This window comes from Trichosurus vulpecula, chromosome 8 (assembly GCF_011100635.1).
Source record: "Trichosurus vulpecula isolate mTriVul1 chromosome 8, mTriVul1.pri, whole genome shotgun sequence".
Lineage (NCBI taxonomy): Eukaryota > Metazoa > Chordata > Mammalia > Diprotodontia > Phalangeridae > Trichosurus > Trichosurus vulpecula.
The window spans coordinates 27,141,439-27,157,575 of record NC_050580.1 but is presented as its reverse complement, the minus strand read 5'-3'; the positions used below and the strand labels follow the sequence as shown (position 1 = coordinate 27,157,575).

The following is a 16,137-nucleotide window of genomic DNA, read 5'->3' as shown; positions in this document are numbered from 1 at the left end:
GGCAAACTCATCAGCTTGATGACTAATGTCCTCCATACTCTGGCCTTCACTACCCTGGAATTTAAACTTTTTTTCATCAATATTCATAGATTGAGAACTAGAAAAAAACTAAGATCACAAAGTACAACCATCTCATTTTTACAGCTATAGAAACTGAGGCTATGCAGATAGGAAATGGCAGACAGAATTTGAGTCAATTTCTCTGAATGTAAAATCATTACTTTTTTGCTGTACAATGTCTTCCTGTTCACTAATAAGAACCCTTTATTTAAGTCATACACTTCTCCTCTCTTTTCCTGAAACCCTACTATGCTCATGCTACTGTTCTTCCTACTTAAAATAAATATACTTCCTATTTAGAATAAAAACACTCCAAACCCTTCAGGGCCTTCCTCAAATCCCATCTCTTCAATAAGAACATCTGCAATTTCTCCTTCCCTGTGCTCAAATTTTACTAGTCATTTGAGAAATTAAGGACAGAGTAATTGATGACAGTATCAAATACTAATAATATCCTCAAGTGCCAGAAACTTTTTTATCACTATAGAAATAAGATAAAGTATAGAGAAAGGTTCCAGGTTCTAGGATAAGACACAAATTCCTGAGCCTAGCATTCCCATCTCAGCTGTACTTCTGACTTTCTAGGCTTCAGCACCATGCTTCAGCCACAGTCTCGCTCTTAAACCTTCCTCAGCACCTAGGCCCTTTTCACCTTGGAAAATCCATCCACCACTGGGCCTTTCTCACAGTGCAGCACTCCTCTGCCATGCTGACCTCCTTCTTTTGGTGAGTTCTTTCAGGGGCTTCCTTTTGGCCTTGGGCCTAGGCCAAACCACCTTTATTCCCCTCCTAGATGTACTTCTGATTTAATGCCATGCTCTACTGCAGGCCCATCGTCGCCACCCCACTTTTTAATTGCCTTTTGTGTGTTATTTTCCCCCATAAGAATGTAAGTCCCTTCAGAAGACTCATGATGAAGATGCTACCCATCTCCAGATAGAGAAATGATGGGTGTAGATTGAGACATAGGGGAGGGGGAGAGAGATCTTAATCAAAGTGGTAATTTGTTTTGCTTGACTATACACGTTTGTAATCAGTTTGGGTCTTATTGCTTCCTCAGTGGGGGAGGGGAGAAGGTTAGGAAGAAGATAGTGTTGACCTGAAAATAAACCAGTGTTGATTTTTTAAAAAATATAAGCCTTAAGAAGGCAGGAGCTGTCTCTCTATTTTTTTTAGACAACAGGTGGCTTTAATTCGATAATAGCTTTCAGCTACAGACATTCAGGTTTAAGGGCCTCTGTTGTTGGCTAGCAGCTGCTGCTACATTCTCATGATATGTGCACTAAAGGTACAGCACATAAACAGCCTCTCTCCATATATATATTTTAAAAAGTGTTTGGCAATGACAGTTCTCATGACACACTCCCTCCAGACATACGAAATTACATTTAAATGCCTTTCCACTCCCTTCTCAAACAGGGCACCCCTTCCACAGAGAACCAGTCATCCCTTGCACCAGAAATGTTTGTAGTTTAAAAAAAAGGCATGTATATGGCAATGACTATTTAAAAAAATAAGCATCACTTCAAAACACAATTAAAAAGTCTACGTGAAGCCAACAGTCTCAGATGTGCAACAGGAATATGGGACCATGTGAGACTGTGAGGGAGAAAAGAAAACCTGTTATGTACTTCAGCAGCAGGGAGCTGGTGGCCATTGTGATGTACGAAAAAAAATATCCCAAGAGAGTCCTAAAACATCTATCAAAGTCCCTCAGCGTGATGTGCCGTTAGGGAAGGGAAGGGATGGGACAGAGATGGAAATCTACGATGGATGCTTTGCCATCCACTTCTCACTGGAACATCTACAAAAGTCTGGGTTTTCTTTTTTTGGGTGGGGGAGGTGGAACAAACCTGGCTGCTTTCCTTTCTCTCTTCTTGGTCAGAAGGCAAGCACACAGGTTCAGTCATTGCCTCCACATATCTTCAACAAGATCTTCCGGTAATCCCCAGAGGTATCTCCCGTAATGTCATGGTATAGAATCTTGCCATAGAGCCTCTTATAATCAACTCGGATGTCAAGCAGGGCAATCTCACTTTGAGACACCAAGATTCGGATGAGAGTCCTGTCTTTTGTTCCTGCTCCCCTCATTGCCTTGTTGAGTCTTTCGGCAAAGAATGTTAGAGTGTTTTTGAGGCACTTGACCACAGTCAGCATGCCCTGTTCCAAGTCTCCAGACATCTCCCAGAAGATGCTCTTCTCAATATCCTGGTTTATCATCTGCTGGTACTCATCGAAAATTGCTGTCAAGGGAGCTTGGCTCCTTGTGCACAGGATGGCATTGAACTTGGATTCATCAGTCCTCAGATGATTCTTTCCAGCTGCATACAGCTCCTGGGCATCTCTTTAAGCCAGGGACATATCCACATTTGCGATTTCATCTCGGTTTCCCTAAGCAAGTGAGACCACAAGTCTCTGGAAATGTCCTGATGTGTTACTTCTAGTGACTTCCTCTAGAGTCTTCTTGTATTCTGTTTTGTAGGCCCTGTTGATTTCTCAGATGCGCTCATTGCTGCAAAAGGCGAGGATCTCAATGAGGCATGCTTCATCAGTGCCAGCACCCTTGATGTCTTCCTTTATTTCGTAGACGTCATAGAGGCCCAACATCTTTATCAAAGCCAGGATGGTCTTCTCAAAATTCCCTGAGTGTTCTGATTTGAGATACTTGATCAGGACCTTCCCATATGCTGTTTTGAAGGAAAGAAGGATCTGCTGCCTCTGTTTGCTGGAGCAACTTCCAAGGCAGTTGATGATGGCCTGTTCATCAGTCCCAAATCCTTTCATAGCTTTCCACAAGACTTCTGCATCCCTCAGGGGATCGAAGCAGGGAGCATCCAGGATGGCGCCTCATTTTCCAAACTGTGATGGAGAGACAGCTGGGGTGACTAAACCTGAGAATCCAGGGTAGGCTGGCATTGGTTGCTGCTGCCCAGGTGGCAGCACTGGCTGCTGGGAAGGCAGTGGCTTTGGGTGTTGCCCTGTATAGGTCATTGGCTGCTGAACAGGATAGGCCCCTGGAGCCTGCTGCCCAGGAGGTAGCATAGGTTGGCTTGGCACAGGGCCTCCAGGGTATCCTGGGTAAGATGGCATTCCTGAGGGTGGGTTTCCTCCAGGAGGTGGATACATTCCATAAGGAGGAACTGGTTGCTGGGCAGGAGGGGGCTGCCCAAACCCCACCAGAGGAATGGGTGGGAACCCTTCTCTAGGCTCCCCCAAATGGCCCTGACATGTTAGAAGCCATTCCTGAAAGATAATCCTGATTGAACTGCCCATCATAGTTGGCCACATTGTCCAGCCCAATTGGGTCATACTGGCAGGGAGGTAGGCTGCCCCTCCCCAGGCATTACCACCTGGGGCAGCTGGCAGGGAGCCCCCTCCGGGGGGGAGGACAGCCTGGATAGCTCATCGCTTAGACCCTGATAGGAGCCAAAGCAAATTGAATCTGGCATTCTTGGCATCTAAGTCAACACAAGCCTCGCCATCTTGCCTTGATACTAGGATGGCCTTTTCTCAGGGGCTATCTCTTTTTCTTTTATTTGCATCCCCAGTGCTTAGCACAATGCCTGACACACAGTACATGCTTAATAAAAAGTGTCATCTATCTGGCTACTTAATATTTCAAGTCTTCCACATACAGATTCCCACCTATTTTTCCTGTATCACCTGAGATGGAGCCCTTCCTTGCACACAGCACTCCATCTTCCACTCTCTACTTTTGTACAAGTAGTCTTCCATGTTTGAAATGAATGCAATCCTTATCTCTAACTCATTAAATCTCCAGCTTCCATGAAGGCACAGTTCAGGTACTTACTCATATGGGAGGACTTTCTTGAACCTATTCTCTAGTTAACTTTCTCTCCTTTTTAAAATTAAGTTGTATTACTTTGAAATTACATTGAAGTCATTTGAAATTGTATTTATTGTTTCATATTTTGTACTTGTGTACGTGTCTCATTTCCACATGGAAAGTGAGCTCTTTGACAAACAAAAGTCACAGATGGAAATGGACACCTAATAACGTGAACTATGAGTTGATCAAAGGACAAATCATAGAAGTGATTAATAACTGCAAAGTACAATGATAATGAGGATGAAACCGCAGGCCAAGATTCTGGGAGGCAGATAAATCTGTCCTCAGGGAAAGAATTATATCCCTGAAAATAAGCAATAATAGAATACAGGGAAAAGGGAACTTTAATGAATTAAATATGCAATTTAAAAGATTAGGATACTAACAAGCACAAAAGATGAAATCTTGAAAATTAGAGGAGAAATGGATAAATTAGAAGCCAAGAAGCCTAAAACTTGATCAATAAACTAAAAGCTTGTTCTTTTGAAGGACTAATGAACAATGGCCAACTTTATTACACAGAAGACTGAAGAGAATCAAATTAGCATAATTTTTAAAATAAGCAAGGTCAAATTACAAGTATAGAAGAAATATCACAAATAAAAACAATCTACTTGAGAAAAACCTGAAGAAGGAGACGATATCAGCGACACATCATTTATGATGTCAGACTTTTGGAATATATTTGTTAGTTTTGCTGAATTGTTTTCTTTTTTCTTCTCTGTTATAAGGCATGGCTTTCTGGAAGTGGTTTGATCTACAGATACATCTGAAAGTATGGAAAAAAATATGAATAATGTAAGCTCCATGAGGACAGGGATTGTTTTGTTTATTTTCTTTGTACTCCCTAACTGCGCTGTGGCTGGCGCACATTGTAGGAGGTAATTAATAAATATCTATTTCTGTTATTTTGTTATTGTTGCTGCTTCATCAGAAATGGGATGACCACTAGTAGGGTATTTAGTAGACACAATTTTTGTTCAGATAACAGATCAATAGCAGCTGATCTAAAGTCTCCGCTAATTCTTAGATGCTGAGATGCTGAGATTCTGCTTCTCTTCATGAATTGACGTAACTGAACCCAGAGAGCAGCAGCTTTAGTCTTCCTAAAATCTCATATAACATTAAAGACGTGATCTTTAGTATCACATGTACCCAGAATCCTACTGAATGTCAAACATAACACCCCCTCCCTTCTTTGCAGAGGAGGAGAACATTGTGTCTACTGTCAGACTTAGTCGATATGTTGCTTAGTTTTGCTGAACTTTTTTTTCCTCTTTTTTTTTATTCTATGTTACAGGAGATGTCTCACCCTGTGGGATAGGCAGCAGGATATATTTGGAAATTAAAGTGACACAAAAACAAAATATATCATTTTTTAAAAATAAAGCTAAGTTTTCTTTTGAGAAGTTAAAAGGTACTATGGCAGTAGACGTGTGATCTTCTAAAGACAAAATACTCTGATTTTGGAACAAATGTTCTCCCAATAACTGAATACAAGTTCTGGAAATGGTGAGTACTGCAGCTTCTTTCTAACAAACAGAAGAGTGGCTACCAACTTAGGAGGGTTTTCCTGGGGTCATTGGAACAAGAGGTATATCATAGGATCCTAAGTCCAGCATTGTAGAGACCACAGAGTCCATCAAGTCCAGCCCTTTATTTTACAGAAGAGGAAATAGACCTGGTGGGTAAATGACTTATCCAAGGTCACACATTCCCTAAGTAACTGGTAAGATTTGAAAACAGGTTCTTTTACACCAAAGCCACTGTTCTTTCCACTGTGTTGCAATGTTTTAAATGGTGGTAAAAAGCTAAAGTTCATTGATAGTAGCATGACAGAAGAAGATGATTTTCTGAAGAGTGAAAAACTTATTTGGTTAGTTGGTTGGTTGGTCTTCCTCGTTCAGAGGGCCCAATAAGTCACAAAGCCACAAGTGTTACTTCACCTTTGTGAGAAAGAATCTTGACTCTAGAAAGGACCTTAGAGTTAGGCCATGGTGCCTGCCTTATTCATTTAGATATGAAAACCAAAGCTTACTGAGGTTACACACCCAACCTATGGCCATACAACAAGTGAGAAGGCAGAGCACAAACTTTAACACAGGCCTCTTGGCCTGCTCTCTCCTTTCACAATTCTTGGGGCCTTTCAAAGCCCCAAGTCAGTACAATAACTTGCTTATGTTGTTCCATCTACTTTTTTTTTTCAAGAAATCATTCATAACTTTCAAAGAGTGAAAATGATCTGGACATTTAGAATCTTTACAAATATTTTGTAAAACTAAAGCATAGGGGCAGCTAGGTGGGGCAGTGAGCAGAGCACTGGCCCTGGAATCAGGAGGACCTAAGTTCAAATTCAGCCTCAGACACGTGACACACTTACTAGCTGTGTCACCTTGGGCAAGTCACTTAACCCCAACTGCCCTGCCTTCCCCCCTTCCAAAAAAAAATGCAGCACGTGGTAACGGTACGGAATTGCCAAGGAGCGCTAGAATAAAAGATAACATTTGTTCATCCATGACTAGAATTCCTTATGTGCTGCTCTGCATCAGGCACTGTGCTAAGAGCTGTGGCTCACGATGCAAAAATGAAAGCGGCCCTGCCACCCGGGAGCTCACGTTGTAGAAACTCATGAGCAAAAATGCATGAGTTGATAGCATGTGGATAAGCTATTTCAAATTGTTTATCATCTTAGAAAGGAGGAAGGGGAAGGCAAAATTTGGAACTCAAAGTTCTATAAAAAATGAATGCTGAAAATTGTCTTTACGTGTAATTGGAAAAAATACTATTAAAATGCATGAGGGGCAGCTAAGTGGTACAGTGGATAGAGTACCAGCCGTGCAGTCAGGAGGACCTGAGTTCAAATCTAGCCTCAGACACTTGACACTTACTAGCTGTGTGACCCTGGGCAAGTCATTTAACCTTGCTCGCCTCACACACACACAAAAATGCATGAGTTAGTCAAATGCTGAGAGCAAGGGACAATGGAGCAACAGTCTACATGCTCCATTGCTACCCTTGGAATGTCAGGAGAACTCCAACAAAGGTTCCTAGCATGGTTGGGTGGACATCCTGTGGTCAACTGCTGGGACAGCAGAGGTAAGAGGAACAAAGGACTGACAGCAATGGATGGCTTACAATACACATTGTTGGAGGGAGCAACCACATGGACAAGATTGCAGAACGATTCAAGTATTTTATTGTTTTCCCTTTTCATGGTATATACTGAATTTATTATAGTAAAATGACCGCGTATGAAAGTGGCATTACTACAATTATTTTAATAGCTTTAATCTGAGTAGTAGTGATCACTTTTCTATAACAGTCTGATGTTCACAAAGTGTCTTCATCACAATAGTTCAGTAAGATTAAAATTGAGAGTGTTAGGTCCATTTTACAAAGGAGGAAACTAAGGCTTGTAAGTTTAGTGACTTGCCTAGGATCACACAGCTAGGAAACATGAGAATGGAGGAAAAAAAAAACTTTAGCTAACCCATGTTTTCTTATATTTCCTCCGGCCACGCTATGTGTTATAACTTCCTAATAATGGATCTTCCCTTTTAAAATAAATCATTCTCAGCTCAGAGTTTAGAATGAATTTATACGAGGAAGAGACTTCTCTAATAAACAATTCTTAATTTGGTACCACACAGTTGATGGGGAATCCACCCTATAGAGTCAATTTTCCTCCAGCCCACCTGAAGCACATTTTTCAAAATAAATTACAAAGTAAGAAGTTGGCACATTTTAGATAAATCAGTAAATTATATTCTTAATTGATCCAGACTGCCAAAAACTCATTTCAATACATCAAAGGAAAATTGCAAAGGAGCAGATATATGGAATTACCTGTTATTGTGATGAACAGAAGTATCAGGACTGCTGTGTGTGTGTGTGTGTGTGTGGCTGGAGCATCAGAGCCCAAACTCTGCCTATGTTATAGGAGGTGGGTTAAAGATGATAAGAAGGGCATGTTCCTATATGTGTCAATAATTATTTTTTAAAAAGAGGTGCATTTGAACTAGGCAAAAATTAATTTCAATTGACGATAATTAATAAGCAGCTATGTGCTAGGCACCATGCTAGGCACCAGATCCCAAAGCAAAGACAAAAAAATGGCCCCTGCCTTCAAGGAGCTTCCATTCTATTGGGAGAAATTATGTGCAAACTTAGTAAAAGCAAAAGGCATACCAAGTACATTCACAACATCATGAGAGCTGCCTTCAGCATTGTGAAGACCTGAGCTCACTCCTGCTTCTGATCCATACTGGTTGTGTGACTGAGCAAGTGAATTAACTTCTAGTTCTACAGGCATCTCTCTAAGACCCTTGTCTGCTGTTCAGTTGTTCTTCAGTCGTGTTCCACTCAGTGTCCACATTTGAGGTTTTCTTGGCAAAGATGTTCAAGTGGTTTGCCATTTCCTTCTCCAACTCATTTTACAGATGAGGAAACTGAGAAGTGACTTACCCAGAGTCACACAGTTAGTGTCTGAGGCCAGATTTGAACTCAGGGAGATGAGGCTTCCTTCCTGACTTCCCTATATCAGTAAGGCACAGGTCCAATCCTTATTCCTGTAAAAGTAGATATAAAGAAACACTTTGAAGTAGAAGGGTACTGAGGGTGAGGATTAGGAAATAATGCATGTAGAAAGTGACATCTCAGCTGACACCGAAAGTAATACCTACTCCCTTTGAAGGGACTTAGGAATTCCAGGTGGTAAATGTGAGGAGGAAGAGAATCATAGAATTCTAAAATTATATAATGTCATCATCGGACATTGTGCCTTTTTTCAGTCCTTGGTCCAGCCTGATTGGCCCATCTGCTTTTTCTCACTGTTGAGACTTCATCTCCCATCTCCTTGCCTTCACACAATCTGTCCCCTATGTCTAGGATGCCCTCCCTTGTCACCTTCATTCAAAAAGCATCTCCAGTATGAAGGCTGTCCTGATCCTACCATCTGTTAATGTTCCCTTTCTCCCAAAAATTACCCTGTGCTTATTTTGTAAATATATTTGTCCATGCTCTATGTGCTGTTTCTTCTTACAGAATGCATGCTCCTGGAAGATGGGGATCACCTTTTCTGTCTTTGCATTCTCCATGCCCAGCACAAAGAGCACCTGTCTGGGACACTTGAAAAATCTTCATTGTTTGTTTGTTTGATTGGTTATCTAATTGACCTTTGAATTCATGTAATTAATTCTCTAAGACTCTCCTCTATAAGATTTCAAAAACAACTGAGTAATTACTTTATCTTTTATTGTGAAAAATTAAGTCATGGGATGGCTTATCAAAAGGCAGTGCTTTTAAATGGCAATTCTATGTATCGAAATAGAATCAGAAGGCATCAGATCCTCTCGCCCCCAAAACGAGATCCTCCTCTTCCACCATCTTCTCATACCCCCTTTAGACACGCACTTCAAACCCTACGTCCATTCATGAACTAAGAACCTATAAAAGCTTCCCTCTAATCAACCATTGTTGGAGGTGAAGTGGGAATTGTGGGCAGAATGAGAAGTAAAGGGAAGAAAGCAGCTCTGATGGCATGATGGACCATTCTCCTGTACGCACTGTGGAGATCAATCTACTTCCCTTGAAAAGGAATGTTGTAAAAGTTCAAACGGCAGCTCAGCTAATCCAGTCTTCCATAGTCCTTCACTGAGCTCACCTGAAGGGAGCTGTGGGGATCTGGATATCTTCCTGTGTGATTGCAGAACCCCTCTGGTAGCTGAGCTGTTCCCTGTCAAACAAGCAAGTGCTTCATTCAAGTCATGAAAGACACACAAGGTCTGGGGTGACCTCACCACCAAAGGGAAATCAATAAGCCTCCCCCTTGGAGGGCTGGACTGTTCTTTGTGCTCACTGCCAGTTAATTCATAGCTTTTCAGCCAAAAAAGGGGGTGCATCTGGTACAGTACAGAAGAGCTTTTAACAATATCATACAGACAGTTAACAGATGAGCCAGGATCGCAAGGAAATATCATGGAGGGTCTTTGGTGAAAGAGACAATACAACAAGGAGTAACCGCCGCAGTATGGTCCAGGCAAACTGATCTATCTGCCAATCTGTGTAGCCAACATTCCATCTTTCCCACCTCAGAGGCTGTGAATAGGCTGTTTCCTGTGCCTGGCATGGTCTTCCCCCTTTCCTCTTCCCATTAGAAATTCTAGCTCCCTTCAAGGCTTCTATGCCCTTACACAAAGCACTTCCTGACCTCTCCCCCAGTTACTAATGCCCTGCCCCTGAAAATTTCCAGAAAGATGGACTGATAGATGAAATGTATATATCATATATATGTGCGCGCGCGCGCGCACACACACACACACACACACACACACACACACACATATTAAGAGTCGTGGGGTTCAAATGAATTAACAACTTGCTCTTCAGAGAACCAAGCCAAGGTTCCACCCCTGCAGCTGACATGGCCTGCACAGGCCCGCCCCTGTTAACAACCGGTTCCTGGAACTAAACCTAAAATTAGGTACTGGTTCTACCAAACCAATGTGAACCAGCTGAATCCCACCACTGCATATAGACAGATAGATGTATATGTGTGTGTGTGTGTATTATCTGTGTACATACAAACATACACATTATATATATATAATTCATAAATATATAAAATATAGAAATATAGAAATTTAGGAGGTGGAGCTTTAGCAACTGGTTAGAAGTTCAGGAAATGCCTTATTGTGAGGAGATCAAAGCCTTGACAGGAGCTTGTATTATACAAACACACGTATGTGTGTATATGTACATGTACATGTACATGTGCATACATATGCATATACCATCTACTTACATGTGCACATGATGTCTCCCTCCATAGAGTGTAAGCTCCTTGAGGACAAGATTATTTGATCCTTGTCTCTATTGTCCCAGTGCCGGATATATAGTAGTTAAATAATAAATGCTGATTGATTGATGAGGACATAGAAAATACTGTGAACAAAGGCTGAGAGACAGCAAATCACAGGGATGTCTGAGTTGGCTTGGTTGGAGGGGAACAGCATGCGACAGAGTAATAAAGGTATGAAGGTTCCAGATCATGGGAAGGATTGACTGTCAAAAAAGGAATTTGAACTTTGCTCCAGCGGCAATAAGGAAATACTGGAGATTTTTTAAAAGGCAGTACCATGGCACAGGAATTTATGTGTATCTAGCCATGGCAAGAAGAAGGCAAACAGGGTTAAGTGACTTGCCCAGGGTCACATAGCTAACAAGTGCCTGAGGTTGGATTTGAACTCGGGTCTTCCTGACTCCAGGCCCAGTGCTCTATCCTCTGCGTCACCTAATTGCCCTGTGTTTAGCCTAGCATTACTGAAATTTCAAGCAGCGTCAGATGAGACAAAATAATGTTTTGGCAAAATGGAACTAAGTAAATATTAGTGCTGCTGACAATAACAGAGGAATCAGAGGAAGGAACAGTTCTGAGGAGAAGCTGATGAGCTCAGTTATGAAACTTTTTTATTTTAGGTGTTGATAGAACCTTCAGATGGCGCCTTCTTTGTAGGCATTTAACAATGAGGGTCTGAAGCTTGATAGAAAGGAAAGATCTAAGGACATCGTTTTGAGTCATTAAAGAAAGTGGAGCTGTGGGAGGGAATGAGATCAACAAAGATTGCTGGGGATAGAGAGAGAAGAGGCTTAAGGATGGACCTTAGGGAACATTCACCAAAATTAAAGTGGATTTCTTTCTATGGCTTTCTTCATATGGATATTTATCTTAATTGTCCACTTTTCAAGGAAAGATATTGTTAGTTGATAATAAAAAAATAATAACAATAACTGGCATTTCAGGTTTGCAAGCCACTTTACAGCCTCGCTGCCATCCTGGAAGCTACAACCTAAGGTTTTTATTCTTAATTTTTTACAACTTAAGAGGCTGAAAGAGGTGACAGCAACCAAAGGTCTAAGTCAGGATTCGAACTCATGTCATCCAAGTCCAGTGTCCTCCATCCACTATGCCCTGATGAGAGTATTCTTGTTAATGATAGAAGCAGGGCTAGGGAAAGAGACAAAGAAAGTGAGAGTTCTGGAAACAGCCAGTGGGAATTATCTTTACCTTTTCTCTCTCAAATTTTGGAGCCCCAAATCTTTGGGGAGGTATTGGTTCTATATTTTTTTAAGCTAAACCACCTTTTTCATTATTCAAACATCATGAAAGTTCAGGAATGTTTCTATTGTATGCAGGAGAGGATTCTGTGAAGGCATGCTAACAAGCTTCGTGTAAATTCAGGATACTTCACATGTCATAAAAATACCCCCACAGCTACATCTACAGACACATTCAGGTATTTTCAAAAGCATTTCCATGAAACAGAAGCAGGAATTTTGTTTCCATTTCAGATCATTAAAATCCTTGATGCTGTTGGTCCAACCCATTTCTGCATGAGAAGGGAGAGGCAGCTTGACAGCAACTCCTTCCCAGTCTAGGAAGGTTCTTTGACACTAGGTTCCAAGGTGTTCAAATGTATCTGCTATGTGATAGGATGGGTAGCCTTAGTGCCTATTTTTGACCAAACACACACACACACACACACACACACACACACACACACACACACATACACACACACACACACACACACACACGCACACATGGGTCTCATTCTCTTCATCTTAAATGGGAACCCCAATGCTAGCCCTGCCTACTTCCCATGGTTGCTGTGAGCATCAAATGAGACAATATATTTGAGTGGACTCTCTAAAACCAGCAGGCAGAGAGGCCCAGTGGAAAGAACACTTTCCTTGGAGTCAGGAGACTTGGGTTCACACTATTCTTCTGAGGCTTAATAGCTTAACAACAATGGGCAAGGTAACTTAAAAGGTAACTTCAAGGTCATTCAGTCCAACCTCCTAAATCTACAGATGAAGACACTCAGGCCCAGATGAGCTCAGGAACATACGCATAATAAGTAGCAGATCCAGGTTTTCTGACCTTAAAGCTAATAAATACTCTGCCAATGGCATGACACTACCCCAAGGAGCTGAGTTATATGGACCCTGAGATGTCTTCCTGATATAGATCTATGCTCTGATGCTCCTATGAAAACTCTAGCATGCCATGCAAATAAATATGGAGAGAGGGAGGGAAAGCAGGAGTAGCAGCAGAGGAAAAAGAAAGAAGCAAGAAAGAGAAGGAGGGAAGAAGGAAGGAAAGGAGAAAAGAAGGAAAGAAAGAAGGAAGGAAGGAAGGAAGGAAGGAAGGAAGGAAGGAAGGAAGGAAGGAAGGAAGGAAGGAGGGAGGGAGGGAGGGAAGGAAGGAAAGAAGGAGGGAAGGGGGGAGGGAGAGAGAGAAGAAGGAAGGAACAAAGGAAGGAAGGAAGAGAGATAAGGAGGGGCAGAGAAAAGAAGGAAGGAAAGAAGGAAGGAAGAAGGAAGGAAGGGAGAAAAAAAATAAAGGAAGGAAGGAAAGGAGTGCAGAGGGGAAGAAAGGAAGGAAGGAAGGAAGGAAGGAAAATTTGGTCTTTCAATGACAAACATTTGATAGAAATATTAAGAGACATTTTAAAACTAATTTTGGCTAATTTATTTTCCTTTGATATTTATTCATAAATGACATTTTAAAAGACATGTTAAAGTGTTGAAGATGGTATCTCAATTCCTGTGTTTGTATAAAGAGCTCTTTTCCTTTTTTATGATATGTAAAACTCATAAGCACTATATTTTGGCAATTGAATTGTAAAAATGTCATTCCACACCAAATATTATGTAATTTTTAGCATCTTGTACAAGATGGTTTTGGTTGCTTCATACTAGGATTATTCATATTTTCAACTTATTTTTCTCTTGATTAGAATCACAGAATAACTAAATTTGAGAGCTGGAAGAGACCTAAGTGACTATCTAGTTCAATCTATATCCAAATTAAAAAAAAAACACAACTACAAAAGAATTGACAAGTGGTCTTCCAGCCTCTCTCTGAAGAATATCAATGGGGCAGGGGAGCAGGTGTGGGGTACAGTGTAACAACGATGTTGCTAGCAGCTACTGTGGCTGTGTAAGACCAATAATACCAGCACACAGAAGGGCTGCTGACAAGGGTTCTTTGATCTGCTTTTCTAAGGAAAGAAACTTTAAGGGGTTAGCAATCTCAGTTTAATTAAACATACATATATCATTTACTTAGATCAGGGGAAAAAGTCAGCACCCTGAACTTTAGAGCAAATACAAACAGAAGCTACAAACAGATCAACAGATAGGCTTTGTCTGATCAAGACAGCACATATATATAGTTACCAAAAAGAGAAGCACCAACATCTGGGTTTTCAAAGCCAGGGGACTCTTAACAATGGCTATCCCGAATCTTGTGTGGTCAAATCACATGACACTCTTCCAGTGAGTGAGAGCCCCAAAACAAAACACCAACCTCAGATCTTATATACCGTTCTCAGGGTCAGAGGGCATCACAACCATGTGACTCAAAACCATGTGAACTAGGCCTTCTTGTTTCTTAAGCAGGTCAAAGACTCTTGATTCAATCAAAGAAACAAAAGACAACAAGAAGTCCACTTTGCTTGCCATTACATTTGAAAGGCAAGACTCATCAAAGGTACTTGGTTACCTTAGCATTCTAAAAGAGAAAACAAAAAAGTCCCACCCTAATTACCATAACATACAGCTCTAATTATAGGAAGGTTTTTCTTTTCCTCAAGTCCATATTTATCCCTTGGCAAATTTACTTTCTACCCATTGCCAGTAGTTCAGCCTCCTGTGACTAAATAGAACAAGTTTAACATATTCTCTAACTAACACTTTCAAATATTTGAAGAATCTTCTCTCCAGGCTGAACATCACCAGCGTCTTCAACTTATTCTAAAATGGCATAAATTCAAGGCCAATTACCATTCTCATTGCCTTCTTATGGGCATTTCCCACCTTACCAGTGTCCACAATTTAAACTATGGCAGAGAAACTAAACATAATACTACAAATATTATCCAATCAGGGGACATCATTACCCTGTATGTGCCTGGAGCTTATGTCTCCGCTACTGTAGTGAAAAATTACTCCTGTTTCTTTTTTTGGGTGAAGGAGAGGGGATGCCATATGATATCACTGACTCATAATGAGATTAAGGCCCATTAAAAACTCCCAGATCTTTTTTTTTTCTATATTATACTTATAAAGTTTACCAATGCAAAACTTTGCATTTATTCATAGATTTTTCATTTTAGTAAATGTTAGAATTAAATGAGGCTAAAAACTATTTATTTTCTCTCCCAACTCCTCCTAAATTTAAAAAGAAAAGAAATATAAAATATAACAATTTGTGGCAAAGAACTGGAAATTAACAAAGTATCTATCAATTGCAGAAGGGATGAACCAATGATGGCTTCTGAATGTAAAGGAATACTACTATGCCATAAGAAATGATGAAGGGGGCAGCATTGTAAAAGCCTGAGAAGACTTGTATGAAATAATGCAGAGTATAATGAGCAAAATATTTTTTCTGATTATGGCCAATATGCTGCCTATTCTTTGGGGGACCTTTACAGTCATTGAGTACATTAGCTGTTCTTTGAAGCTTTGTGCAATCTACAAATTTCACAAGTATGCCATAAGTATATCTATGTAAGCCATTAACAAAATATCAAATAGGGAGCCAAGTAGGCTCCAAAGCAAAGGGCCAAGGAATTAATTATTTTGTTTGGTTCTTGTAGTAACTCGTTGTTTACTGAAACATGATACAGTGAAAAGAGTATTGGATTTGGAGTCAGAAAAGGCTAATTTCAATCCAATTCACTGAGAAATCAAGGTTAGAAAGGCAAAAGCAAAATGGTTCCTGCCCTCAGAGAGTTTACATTCTACTATCTGCATACTTTTATGCAGCCTGTAGTCAAGAAAGTAAATGCAAAGTACTGAGAAAGTAATACAAAGTAATTTCAAAAGGGAGACAGTGATAATAATTGGAGTAATCCAAAAATCCCCTGAAGAAGGTGGCACTTGAGTGGGGCTTTGCAGGAAATTCACTGTTTTATGAATTAGACGTAAGAAAGGATCTTGTTCCAAATGTGACTGATCATTTGCACAGAGTTCTGGAGGTGGAAGATAAAAGGTGGTGTAGAGGGAATAGCTAGCAAGCCAATGTGACTAAAGTGGAAAATGTAAGGGAGAGAAGATAACAATAGACTGGACAGGCATAGGGAGCCCAGTTGTGGAGGGCATTCAAGGCCACATGGAGAAGTTAATTAATTCCAGTTGTGCTCACTAGCTTTGTGAGT

General features: G+C 40.7%; 1 pseudogene; it reads right to left on the bottom strand.

Moving 5' to 3' along the window:
• Positions 1-1,931: 1,931 nt before the first annotated feature.
• Positions 1,932-3,466, bottom strand: LOC118830065 (annotated as a pseudogene).
• Positions 3,467-16,137: the final 12,671 nt, after the last annotated feature.